The 12,233-nt window shown below is 33.8% G+C and overlaps 1 long non-coding RNA gene across 2 annotated transcripts; it reads right to left on the bottom strand.

The window, feature by feature from the left end:
* Nucleotides 1-344: 344 nt before the first annotated feature.
* LOC136850740 (uncharacterized) lies at nucleotides 345-11,566 on the bottom strand. Of its 2 annotated transcripts, none has more exons than XR_010856719.1 (4): nucleotides 11,313-11,566; nucleotides 8,172-8,366; nucleotides 1,210-6,723; nucleotides 345-1,158 (listed from the first exon to the last, which is right to left on the bottom strand). It is a non-coding gene; the product is annotated as an uncharacterized lncRNA (long non-coding RNA). The 2 variants fall into 2 exon arrangements; XR_010856720.1 differs by having other exon boundaries at nucleotides 345-1,165; nucleotides 1,218-6,723.
* Between the last annotated feature and the right edge of the window lie 667 nt (nucleotides 11,567-12,233).

The following is a 12,233-nucleotide window of genomic DNA, read 5'->3' as shown; positions in this document are numbered from 1 at the left end:
CTTAACAGGGATTAAATTATTTCTGTGGGATTGTTTTTTTTTTTTTTTTTTTGGTTATAAACACTTGAGTTCCAATGTTTGAAAAATTAACACACTGACAATGTGCACTTACCATATTAAAATTTTCTGCATATGACACTTTAATCAATCACTCATGAATTTCATTACTTTAAAATCTAAACCTTATAACTTTCTTAAAGTCAAGAAGTTATATACTTAATAATTTGGTGCTGCCTTTGTCAAAAGCAGTTAATATGACTTGTTACTATATTTGCTAAAAAATATTCATCCATATTCCTCTCAGACGTCAGATTGAACAACGGCTTTACAGGAAAATTCACAACTAGACAAAAGTTTACTTTATTCAAAATGACAAATCCTCTGGTCTTTCTTACAACAAAAGCAGTTATTTACACTAAGACATACAATTCTCCCAAAAGCAGCAAGTGACAAAAACACCTAACAAATCAGCTTATGGCTTGACACCATTCAATGTAAGTGACTGAGTCATGACAAACTATGGTTAAGAACAAACTTCCTAGAAAAGTCTTGTTTTTAATTTCGACATCAAAACCTAGAAACTTGCCTTTGATAAGCTGATAACATGTTGACCCCTGACAAACCTCAAGCTTCCTGTAACTTTAAGACTGATGTGGGCAGAATTTAAAATGTATTTTTAAGCTTTTATCTCCTTCCTCAACAACAACCTAATTTTTCAAAACTTTTTTTATATGGTGACACTATGCATCAAGATCTCCCAAACTGACAAACCTTTTGGGTAGGAAATTCTTCCATACTAACATCATACTTTTAGTACAAAACTCTCCTTACTGACTCCCTCTTCAGTTACAAAAACTAACAGTTTTTAGATCCAAAGATAAAGAAAGAAACTCTCCCAAACTAACACACTTTAGGTATAAAATTTCCCCAAACTGATAAACTTTTTGGCAAAAACTCTCCCATACTGATGCTTTTGGGTACAAAACGTTCCACTTCACTCAATTTTTTGGTATGATATTTTCCTAAACTGGCAAAATTTTCGGTCAAACATCTCTAAAACTGACGTACTTTTCAGATTCAATTCTCCCCAAATCTGTTTTGGGAACAAAATTCTCCAAAAGTGACCCTTTTCGGGTAAATGAAAAAAAAAAAAAAACCCTAAAAACTAATAATAATAATAATAATAATAATAAAAAAAAAAAAAAAAACCCTAAAACTAATACCTCTTGGCTACAAAACTCTCCCAAACTGACTTCCTTTTTGGGTTTAAAACTCTCCCTTACTGACATTTTAGGTATAAAATTATCCAGAAAATTACAAACTTTTTAGGCAAAATACTTTCAAAACAGTTTCACTTCCCAGGTTATGAAATTCTCTACTTTCTCAGGAATATATTCTCCAAAGCTAACATACTAAAATAATGACAAAGCAAACAACCCATCAACAAACTTACCATGCAAAAAAATTCATTCTTTAGGTAAAGCTGAACAACTTTTGCATCCAAAAACACACATTAATAGATTTTCCTAGGAAAATAGGCTCCTTTGAACTTTGCAAGCTTTCTACTTAAACCTTTCTTCCCAACTAACTCACTTTCTAAGAAATACAGCTTAATAATAATAAAATTCCTAAAAGTTCATATTTATACAACCATTTTTGCCTAATTACTGACAATGTTATCAATTTGTAAGCTTTACTACACATCCTCTAAAAACATGGCCATCATCGTATTTTCCCTTCTTCATGTCATGCACACAAATGAAATGTCAGCCTACGATGAGAAGGTGTTTATGCCCCAAGCTGGTAACCCCTTTTGAAAGGCCTGCATATGTCCAAAATATAATTAAAAGCTTTGTCGTATTCTCGACTAGAGGATAACTTTTCCCTTTGCAAATGTTCCTATACAATGAATTTACACCTTTTAAAGACATCTGGTGGATAAAAATCATATTCATTACCTAGCAATCATCTTCTCAAACAAAGTTTCATGTAAACTACCATATGAAAAACCCAGTATATGATAAAATTCATCAAACCCATCAGCTAAAAATTTAAAATTCTAGCAATAAAAATAAACTTCCTTTTCTCAGTGAAATAACACTACAAATTAAAATGTTCTATATATCACATCGGTAAATTTAGAAGAATATAGTCTGGAAACAGTATTTTGTACAACAAAATTTAATAGTAAATTTCTAAAATAACATGACAATTTAGGATCAAAATTGCCTTGAAATGAAAATTTTTCTTAAAAAGAAACCATAGAATTTCAAGTCACTCAACTCGTATTTTTATATCTACCTATACAAAGAAATTTTATTCTATTATCCATATTGAAAATAAGCCCATACTAACCTTAAAGGTCTCTGAAGACAGTTAAAATAACTATACTCATAAATATAAGTAAATTAATGCTCAAAACTTTGAAGGCAAGAATCCTATTAGCTGAAAAAGCCAATTATGAAATGGTTAACACTTTCAATAACATAAAGATCATAACCACTCGTCTATTGCTTATGTTCCTCAGCTTTCAACAAGATGAAATACAAGACAAGCTCTGTCACAAGACATGGAAGAAAATCCTTTCATAAAACTCAAAGAAAACTGAAAACAATGTTACAATGTATGAAAATTACACACATTCTTACAAAAAATGAACTAGTTTTTTGTCAATTATACAATTGTTTGGTACAAAATTCTGGTAGTAAAAATATACAAACTTGATATATCAGGTCACAAGACATCTCAAACAAGCATTTGCTTATGTACAAATACAATTATAAGAATCAACATAATCATAGTCTAGTCTCAGTGTAAACTTGCTACACCCTCCTTGGGCTCCCTTTACATAATAATCTTTTTTTTATTTTGAAAGAAACTAACATCTTCAGCAATGACAGAAAACAAGAATACATCTGGGAAAGAACAAGGGAAGCATATTATGGCTTTTCCCATCTCTGCAACTGGCTGTCAGTTTTGAATGAACCTCTCTGAGGCAGCTCCAAAGATGTAACCGGTTATAGTACCTCCTGCTGAGTATATATCCACCTCAAGGCACTGCAATGCCTACTCCCAGCTTTCTATCTACACAATGTATATACAATATATGAGGACTTCTCTACTTCAACTTGTATCCCCTAACTTTAAAACAATGAATCATACAGTTTCCTTTAAACTGTCCAAGTTTACAGATTAATGTTAGAAGATTTTGCTCTAGTTTTCACTGTAACCTCAATGTTAAAAAAATTAAGATGAAATGAAACACACACATGAAATAATGGTACACAACATACCCTACTCAAAATTTTAAACAAAAATCCTTGAAATTCACTTGAATATTAATTGGCAGCACAGGTACCTTTACACCATAAGATTTACAATTTCATTCCCTATTAACCCAAAATGCAAATGTGTGTGACCATGGAACTACAATATATCTGTAAGTGGATAAGAGCAAGTGTTTAGAGTAACTATTTAAGTGTGAGAATGTTATGAGTGACGTTCTAAATATGGTTCATGCAAGGCAACATCATACTTTGACGGTGTTCAGTGTGCATAGGAGGAGCTTAAAAAATGCATATTGTGTGTAAGACTCCTCCAGCAGTTTGTCAACTGTGCAATGATGCTTCAAAGTATGTAGGTTTACAAGGCAATTTCAGCCAAGTAAGTATAGTGTGAAATGATGCATAAGCAACCCATGTAAAGACTTTGGTAAGGTACAAAATATGCAGCAGAACTATTTCAGTAAAAAAGAGAGAGAGAGAGAGAGAGCAAAGTGTACATGACTTCAGCATAGCTTCTGGACTTCCGTACTGTATGAAGTGCACAAGTTTTCTGCTAGTGTTAAACTGATCTATACTGAAGAAAAAAAAGTGTGCAATTTATGCAGCTCCCAAGTTGTGCTGTAACTGCAAAGTGTTTACATATAGTGTAACAGCTTTTATAGGAGTATGAAGAAATGCCCTTGAATAAGCAACATATGATTTCAATTTATGACTTAAAATTGACAGAAAAAGTCTACTAAGAATAGAAGGGAAAGAGGAAGCTGCAGGAGCAAATCCAAATGACTGATAACAGGTTAAAAAAGATATCTCATTTCTATTCTCTATCTCTGCAGCTAATATAACTGCAAAAAAAAACTTGGCTATTTCAGATTACCAAAAATGTTGGCCAGTGGGAACAATTTTTATAGTTACAAGAACCAAAATTTAGTATATCAAACTTAGATTGTAATGTCCACATGAATACTATAACCATAACTGGACATCTTTAAAATATTTCTTGAATTTTTGGTACCACTAGTTTTCTTTGACTTTCTGAACTTCCTTGGCTTTGCTAAGAACTAACATACACACTAGTTACCTACTCAACCTAAATGATGAGAACTGAGCAAAAAGCTGAAATACAAAAGTTTCACTACACTCAAACTACACTACAATCATTTCACTACACTCAAACTTTACAAGTTAAATTTTTAACAATACCAGGTAACTGAATCTTGATATCATATAATTGAAATTCAAAGTGAATTTATGTTAACAATAAAAAAATTCATACCTTAACCTAAAACAAATTTCCATTTCAAGACATGAGCATCAGATGTTCTAAAACTCACAAAACCTATACACCAGAGATAATGAACGTGAATTCCTCAAGCCACTTACTTTTACAAAGCCACAAGCATCTCGCAATATTTCCTCACAAAAATATATAGTTATAAAAATTTATAGCTACTTGCTTGCATGCCTCCATATTGGCTCACTCTTAGGTTATACTGTAACATACCTATAACAAAAACCCAAGAACTGCTACATATCTTTCCTTCACTTTCAATTAATTCCCTTCAACTCTTCCCACTTTGGTGTTCGACTTCTTTAACCTAACCTTACTACTACTTACACCTTTTGTGGAAAATCAATCCCTTCATGACAACCTTACCAAAAAAAAAAAATCCCAGTGACTTACTGAAAAAAATTGCAATTAACCAAATTACAATTATCCTAATGGCCTAGGAAATAATCAGTGCTCTACTTTAAAAATTTGATTAGTTCTTAACATGATTTGAATGCTTCAAGACAGTCTACCTATCAATGTAACAATATGAAAAATTAACCCTTCTCATACCTGAGCGTGCTTACTCATTTATACACTAAAAATTTCATTTTCAAATTCCTTTAAATATTACTTCCGAGTTTATTCATAAGCTTCAGATAATTGTTAACATTGCCCAACTTCCTTTACGGCAACATTTTGACTTACAAGCTTATTTATTGATTAATTAACCTTAAATATTTCCAAAATAACAAAATTATCCTCAAATTAACCCATTCACTATGAATAACTAAATCATTTACCTAAAATACCACTTGTCAGTAGTGCCACTCTCAACTTGAAATATTTTGAATTTGAGTTTACTGATTAAATCTTTTAACTATAATTGTTAACAATACCAAAATGACTTTAAAGTACTACTTCCTATTTGGAAGCTTCACCTGCCAGCAACGCCTTGAAATATTCAAAGATGCCATGAAAATAATGCTAATGATAAGGTACCCTCCACTTCTTGCAATATTAATTTTTAACTGTTTAACATTAAGCAAAATGCATTACAAATTCAAGGGTATTGTTTAATCACTTGAAAACTGGCAAGTCCATTTGCCAGCAAAATTGAGGTAAAACTAAAAATTAATTTCTAAAATAACTTTTATCCTAAAAGGCAAACATACAAATACTTTAGCCTGATACCCCTCAGGTATTAAACAAAGCTTTTACACAAAATACTATACCGATGCAAGACCTAGAAGTTATTAAAAAATTAATTCTAAATTAACTTTGATATAAATTCAGTAACTAAGGATTAAGGATAGTATAAGTGCTTTAACTACAAGCACCTATAGTATCTGTAAGAATCTAATGAGAAAAACTACTGGGAATAATTTTTAATTTGGCTGAGAATATTACCCATCTTAAGTGGGGCAAAAATCGCAATTTTGCATCACATCCCCGACTACTACAAAAATATATTTTTTTTTCACAAACCTCAGTAAGACCTATGCTTCTTAACTGATATCAAGCAGGCAAGAACACCAGAAAAACTACCAAAAATAATCAGAATGACCTCCAATTAATCTAGTATGTACTTAATGGATATTTTTGGTACATGTAGTTATGTACATTGAAGTAAACTGGACTGCCTGACATCTAGAGTAGAGTCAACAGGAATCCCAGAATACTTGAGTGGTAGGTTCAGAAATAGCAAAGCAATAAAACAAAAGGGTCAAAACTGCTAAAATCGCTGAAAATTATGTAACAATGTGTCATAATGACTCTACAGTTGGGTTTTGATGTCTCTTAACTGCACCAAAGGGTTATTATGCAGAGTCACCTGATGGCTGACACTGTCAAACTCACAGAGTATTTTGACAGCAAGCTATGTATCCTGAACCATGCCAAATTACTGTACCAGAGGTACTGATGGTGACTTGCCATTGTGGTGATCCTGAGTTCACACCATCTCGGATCTTGTAAGGTTTTCTTTGACACATGATCTTGATGTTCCTGTGAGCTACAGAAGGATACTGATTGACTTAGTTGTTGGCTGCATAATATGTACTTGTTCAATTCTGAAGGCATGTTTTGCTAAGCCTTATCTTTGCTGGTCTTAATTTTCTTTTAAAACAATAATTGGAGCAAGATTTAGGCTTGCAAGCTGAAGGTAATTTTCTGAAAAGACAAGAAGCAAGTCAGTTACATAAATCAATAAACATTCAGGTAAGCCTTTTAGCTTACAAGGTAACACAATTAGGACACAATCTATAATCTAGCTGCAAGCATACTAAACCTAAGTCACTATTACAAAACAGGGCGCAGATGGGACAGGCCCACTTTTGACCTGTGTTGAACATTTGTAGTGCTCAGAGAAATACTATAAATATTTCTGTATTTGGAATACATATGTACTATTATTATTAATGCTACTTGGGCCTGGCTGCAAACTGTACTAGATGATTGAAAAGTTTCACATTTCGGTAACAACAAAAATCTACACACCAACAATGTCCCAGCTAATTTTGTCCTAAAGCAGCCTACTCTTCTTGTTGGCTCAATCATTTTAAGAACTAAGGAATTAACTGCTCTACCAAGCTCTCTCTCAAGGAACCTGTCATAAAAAAGACAATTTTGTCAATTTTGCATAAAACCCAAATCTTAATTATAAGGAAAATGGATAAGAAAATCAAAATTGCCCTACTTCCTTTTCTAATGTTATTACTAGTAACTTCACTAAACTAAGTTTTCTGTGGAGACTATTCTAAGACATACTGGCCACAATGCAGCCCTTTGTTGGCCGAGTTGGTTGATAAACGATGGGCCGGAGTTCGATCCCGCCGCCGGCTGATGAAGAGTTAGAGGAATTTAGTGATACAACCAAAATTTTAACCAATAAAAATAAGTTACTCTTCGGGCCAGCCTAGAGCTGTTAATCAGCTCAGTGGTCTTAAAACAGCTATACTTACTTTTAGTTCATTTTGTTACAACCAAAATTTTCCAATTTTCCTAGTCTGAAATTTTAAACAGCACAGTTTTGCCCTTCTGTGAAATAAAAGATAAAAAACATAGTAATGTACACCACTACCAATGTAATTTATCAAAGGGTCTCTTGACCAAGTCACTCACACAATTCAATGATTTGTCCAAAAAACTTGAAAGGTATGAACACTAAACAGTCAAGATAAAAAAGACAAGTCAATTAAAAACCCTTATAATACAAGAAAGTTATGAAAGTTCTAAACTATATGTCACATACTAGGGGACAGAATAAGACCCTCAAAACTATACCTAGACAATGAACCAGCTTCCTTCATGTATACTTTTGGGTCCATCCAAACAAACATTCCTACCTTGAACAGGTAAAACATTGTGAGCAATACTTCCTGGATTATTCTATTTTAAACATACAACATTCAACAATTCATATTTTTCAATCAGGGAATCTTGTCAGGAAATCAACAACTGATAGAAATACTGAAGAGTACACTGACAAACTGCTTCAACCTCAGCCACAAAAGCTTAAATGATACTAGAAAAAATATACCTTTACTGTGTGCAATTCCTTTCACCAAAAACTTGGTCACTGAGCAAAAAATGACCTATTACAGTATAATTTGTGTTACCTGTGTTTGAAGATATACTGCATGTAGAGTAAAAAACCAATTCATCTTGGAATAGGTGTAGATAAGTGATATACCCATGGTAATTCCCTACCATTCTGCAGAAACAGACCCCATATAATAATTGTTGTAGAGAATTGCTGCTTTCGAAGCCGTTTTCAGTGGAAGAGACATGCTTCATCGTTCACATCAACCAGACTTAAAAAGAAAAAAATATTAGTACAACCTTAGCTAATCTAAACTCTGTATGTAAGAGCATGATTAATGTTAGACCTACAACACCAAACTAGTCCTATCCCTGAATATGAGGGTACGCCTACACTACCTCCTGTGAGTACATACCCAGCTGTTAAGCTAAAATCCTAAATGGTACTGTAGTTTTAAGACATCAGAACACAGGTGTATTCAGTTTATGCTTCGCCTGGGTTATATATGTAACATTTCTGAAAGCATTAATGTCTTCACTGGTTCCCGCTGTAGTATAATCAACACTTTTGACATTAGATTTCTCATTCACAAATGAGATGATCAGCTGGGTGATCAAGGTGGTGTAGATAGGGGGCAGGAGGAAACTAAGTGACTTATTAGTAGTGAGTACCTACCACTGCCATTCTCTTCAAGTGGTTATGAACTAACAACCTCAACTGCCTACAACTCCCATTCTGTCAGCTCCTTTGCCACCTGGTAACTAACCTCTTGCAAAATGCCCTTTATTGCAGTCAAATAACTAGACTCTTTTGTGTATACTAAGGAGCAGCAATATGCCAACTCCAAAATAGTACTCCCATATAAATTAGTCAATTCATGATTAGCAACCTACAACCCAAAACTACTCATTTCACAAATAGAGAACTAATCATCTGATCAGCTACAATTGCTAATTATTCTTAAACATATGTTAAAAACCAGAACTTGCCTGAGTTTGAATGACCGTGGCAAAGCTAAACTTTTCTTATAATTAGGAAGAGAAAAATTCCTAGTCTAATGGTTTCGTGTATACATCAATCTAACTCAAGCTTGCAGTAACCGAACTGTAAAATGTCATTGATAATGGCAGTTGATCACACTATAATTTCTTTTAAATGATGAAAAAAATCAGCAGTTCTCTGATGATACTGTACTGTCTTGAAAATAAATAACTTAATTCACCTTTAATTACTGATCCACACAATGTCCAGTGTTCAAGAAAAAATTTCAGGACCAGGCTTCAAATTCTGACTACGCATTGTGAACCATCCTTCACTGGGAATTTCATGTCCCATAAGATTTAAATCCATGCCAAAATAACCTTGTATTAATATGCTTACTACTAAAACTGAGTTAGGCCTATACATATTCTAGCCCCAGTTCATGGGTTTTGTCATTTTTTGAAAACTTACATTCTCATCTTTTTCATAATACTAAAGCTGCTTCTTCTAGCCTAAGCTGAACTACCATGCTCTTAAGTCTTATCACAGCCCACAGCTGAGGATCAGGCATTCCAAATTCATACCAGTACTACTAGGCTAAAAGGCTACTAAAATAGCCCCGTCAAGCATTACTACCCATGTTGGCATTCAACTTAACTTCCCTCTTCACCAACACTGCAGCAGAGCTTTCTATTCCTCCCTCTGTCCCCTAAAGTTTCATATATAGCCTATGCTAGCCCCTAAACCACTTTATTCTTCTTACTTTATCTTCAAATTCTTAGATCCACTAAATCTTAACACAACTCTTATTTGTAATGTCCACACACCCTAGACTTGGATCTTAAAATGTCACCCTTTTCTGCTCCTTTACCTAAAAGGCTACAGATATTATTCTGCTTCTCCTGAACTGCAAAGGATTCCACCAACTAATCTTTCAATTGCTCCAGTATAATTTCGAGTCTTCAACGATAAAGCAATTAACACTTTCTTTGCGTCACAGTTCCAGGAACTAGCCTAGCATTAACTTAGCCTAACAGGGTAGCCTATTACAAGCAAACAAATTAATAGCCTAGATCCATGCTTATGAATTTGCCTGTGAACCTTAGACTAGGCGGTAAAATTTTATAAGTTGCCAATAAGACTCCAGCCAGCCATTTTTGCACGAAAAACCATTTTTGAGTTTTTTATGCAAAAATGACTAGGAAATAATAGGGCACTAAAAGAACCTTAAAATACCAATATAACTTCACCTACGGGTGTTGACTGGTTACAATTTTGCCGTATTAGCTATGGAGGGGGGGGGTTATTCTTACCTTATGTCATAAATTTTCTAATTTTTTATTTATCATTTGCGCATAGTGTTTATGGGGTTCAAAATAATGAGAATGAAGAGCTCTTGGTAATTCTAAGCCGGCTGTCCGCGGTGAGCTAGACTGTGGCAATTGGCGTTTTTCTATGTTATTTTACTTGCTTTACAAGAATTTAAAGTAATATTTTGTCGGCCGGTTGTAACTAAACTGATGACCTTTGAAGACTACAACTTGAATTACCTAAACGGGGGTAGGTCTAAGTTGAATTCCGCGCCAAGCCCCCCGACCTCCATAGCTAATACGGCAAAATTGTAACCAGTAAACACCTCTAGGGTACGTTATGTTGGTATTTTTAGGGGTGTTTACTGGTTACAATTTTGCCGTATTAGCTATGGAGGGGTGGGGGACTTGCCGCGGAATGCTGGCTTAGACCTACCCTGCGTTAGGCAATTCAAGCCGCGTAGTCTTCAAAGATCAATAACAGCTTAGTTACAGCCGGCCGACAAAATATTACTTGAAAATAGGAAAACGTCAATTGCCATAGTCTAGCTCACTGCGGACAGCCGGCTTAGAATTACTGAGCTCTTTTCAAAAATGCAAGTTACAATTTCATAGTGTGTATTGGCAACTTATAAAATAATACTGACTAGGCTACAGGCCACTGTCTGGGTTATCCTACGTTAACCTTGATTGTCAACGTACAGTTACTTCAAGATAATCTGCTTAACCTTGGCAGGACACTTGATAACAACACAAAATTTCCCTAAGAAAACAACAATATTTACAGGGAACGATATACCTAGTACCATAGAAATAAAATGTGGCCGATTCGAGGTTGACAACATTGGTTACACTTTCCAGTGTTTGCAATACTTCTGCTAGTTTACATAAACCTTAACCTATGCAATAATTTACTTCTAACGTACCTGGACGGGACTTTAATTCAGTTTAATAAAGAACTGCGAACTACACCACAAAAATACCCCTCGAATGACAAGTGGGCATCTAGCACGACAGCAAAGTTTGTGACTTAGGTTCCAATACTATTCTAACAATTTTGAACATTTCAACATTTCAGAGTATTTCTGGTTAATACAAGTGCCAAAACAATTTTTCTAAATGATATGGATGGTATACTTCGTAATTTCCAATTTATTGCTTCAATTAGATCTAGGTTCAACGGGAGACTTTCACCAAAAAACCACTCTTATGCTGACACTGTATAACAAAAAAAAAAAATCGTTAAATAATCAATGCAGTGATCTTGGATTGAGTTAAAACAAACGTTACACAAATAATGCGTCAGTATTAAAAGTTAGATCTTACTGAAAGCTAATGAAATCCTCTTCATTGACTTCTTCCCTACTTGGGAGAAAGACAAACCTTAAAGAGAAAACATCAAGAGTATGGTTATATTTATAAAATGTTCCATTTCTGTCTTAAAATATTGCAAACGCGTATTTAAAGCATGAATATCTGAGCTATGTTGACCATTTAACGGTTTCATAAAAATTTCGTATTTAATTTTAGGTTTTAGGTAAGTCTGAACAACGCCGCTATTGACATCTATTGAGAGCTAAAGTAACTATAAAATAAAAAAAAAATCAAGTAAATACTAACTGACAACTCAATTTGTTTACACCGAAGATCTAACCTTCGAATTTACGTAACATATGAGACATTTAACCAAAATATTTATATGAGTAGATTAAATAAAATTTTATATTTCCTTTGGTTCTAGATGTGTTTCATTATGTTGGTATATTTTGCTAAATTAAATCTAAATAAAAAATACCTATCAGCAACTATTCTTTATCAGGCTTCTTGCAATAAATGACTATTGTCTA

The sequence above is a fragment of the Macrobrachium rosenbergii genome, chromosome 22 (assembly GCF_040412425.1).
Source record: "Macrobrachium rosenbergii isolate ZJJX-2024 chromosome 22, ASM4041242v1, whole genome shotgun sequence".
Lineage (NCBI taxonomy): Eukaryota > Metazoa > Arthropoda > Malacostraca > Decapoda > Palaemonidae > Macrobrachium > Macrobrachium rosenbergii.
This window is presented reverse-complemented; position numbering and strand designations above follow the sequence as displayed.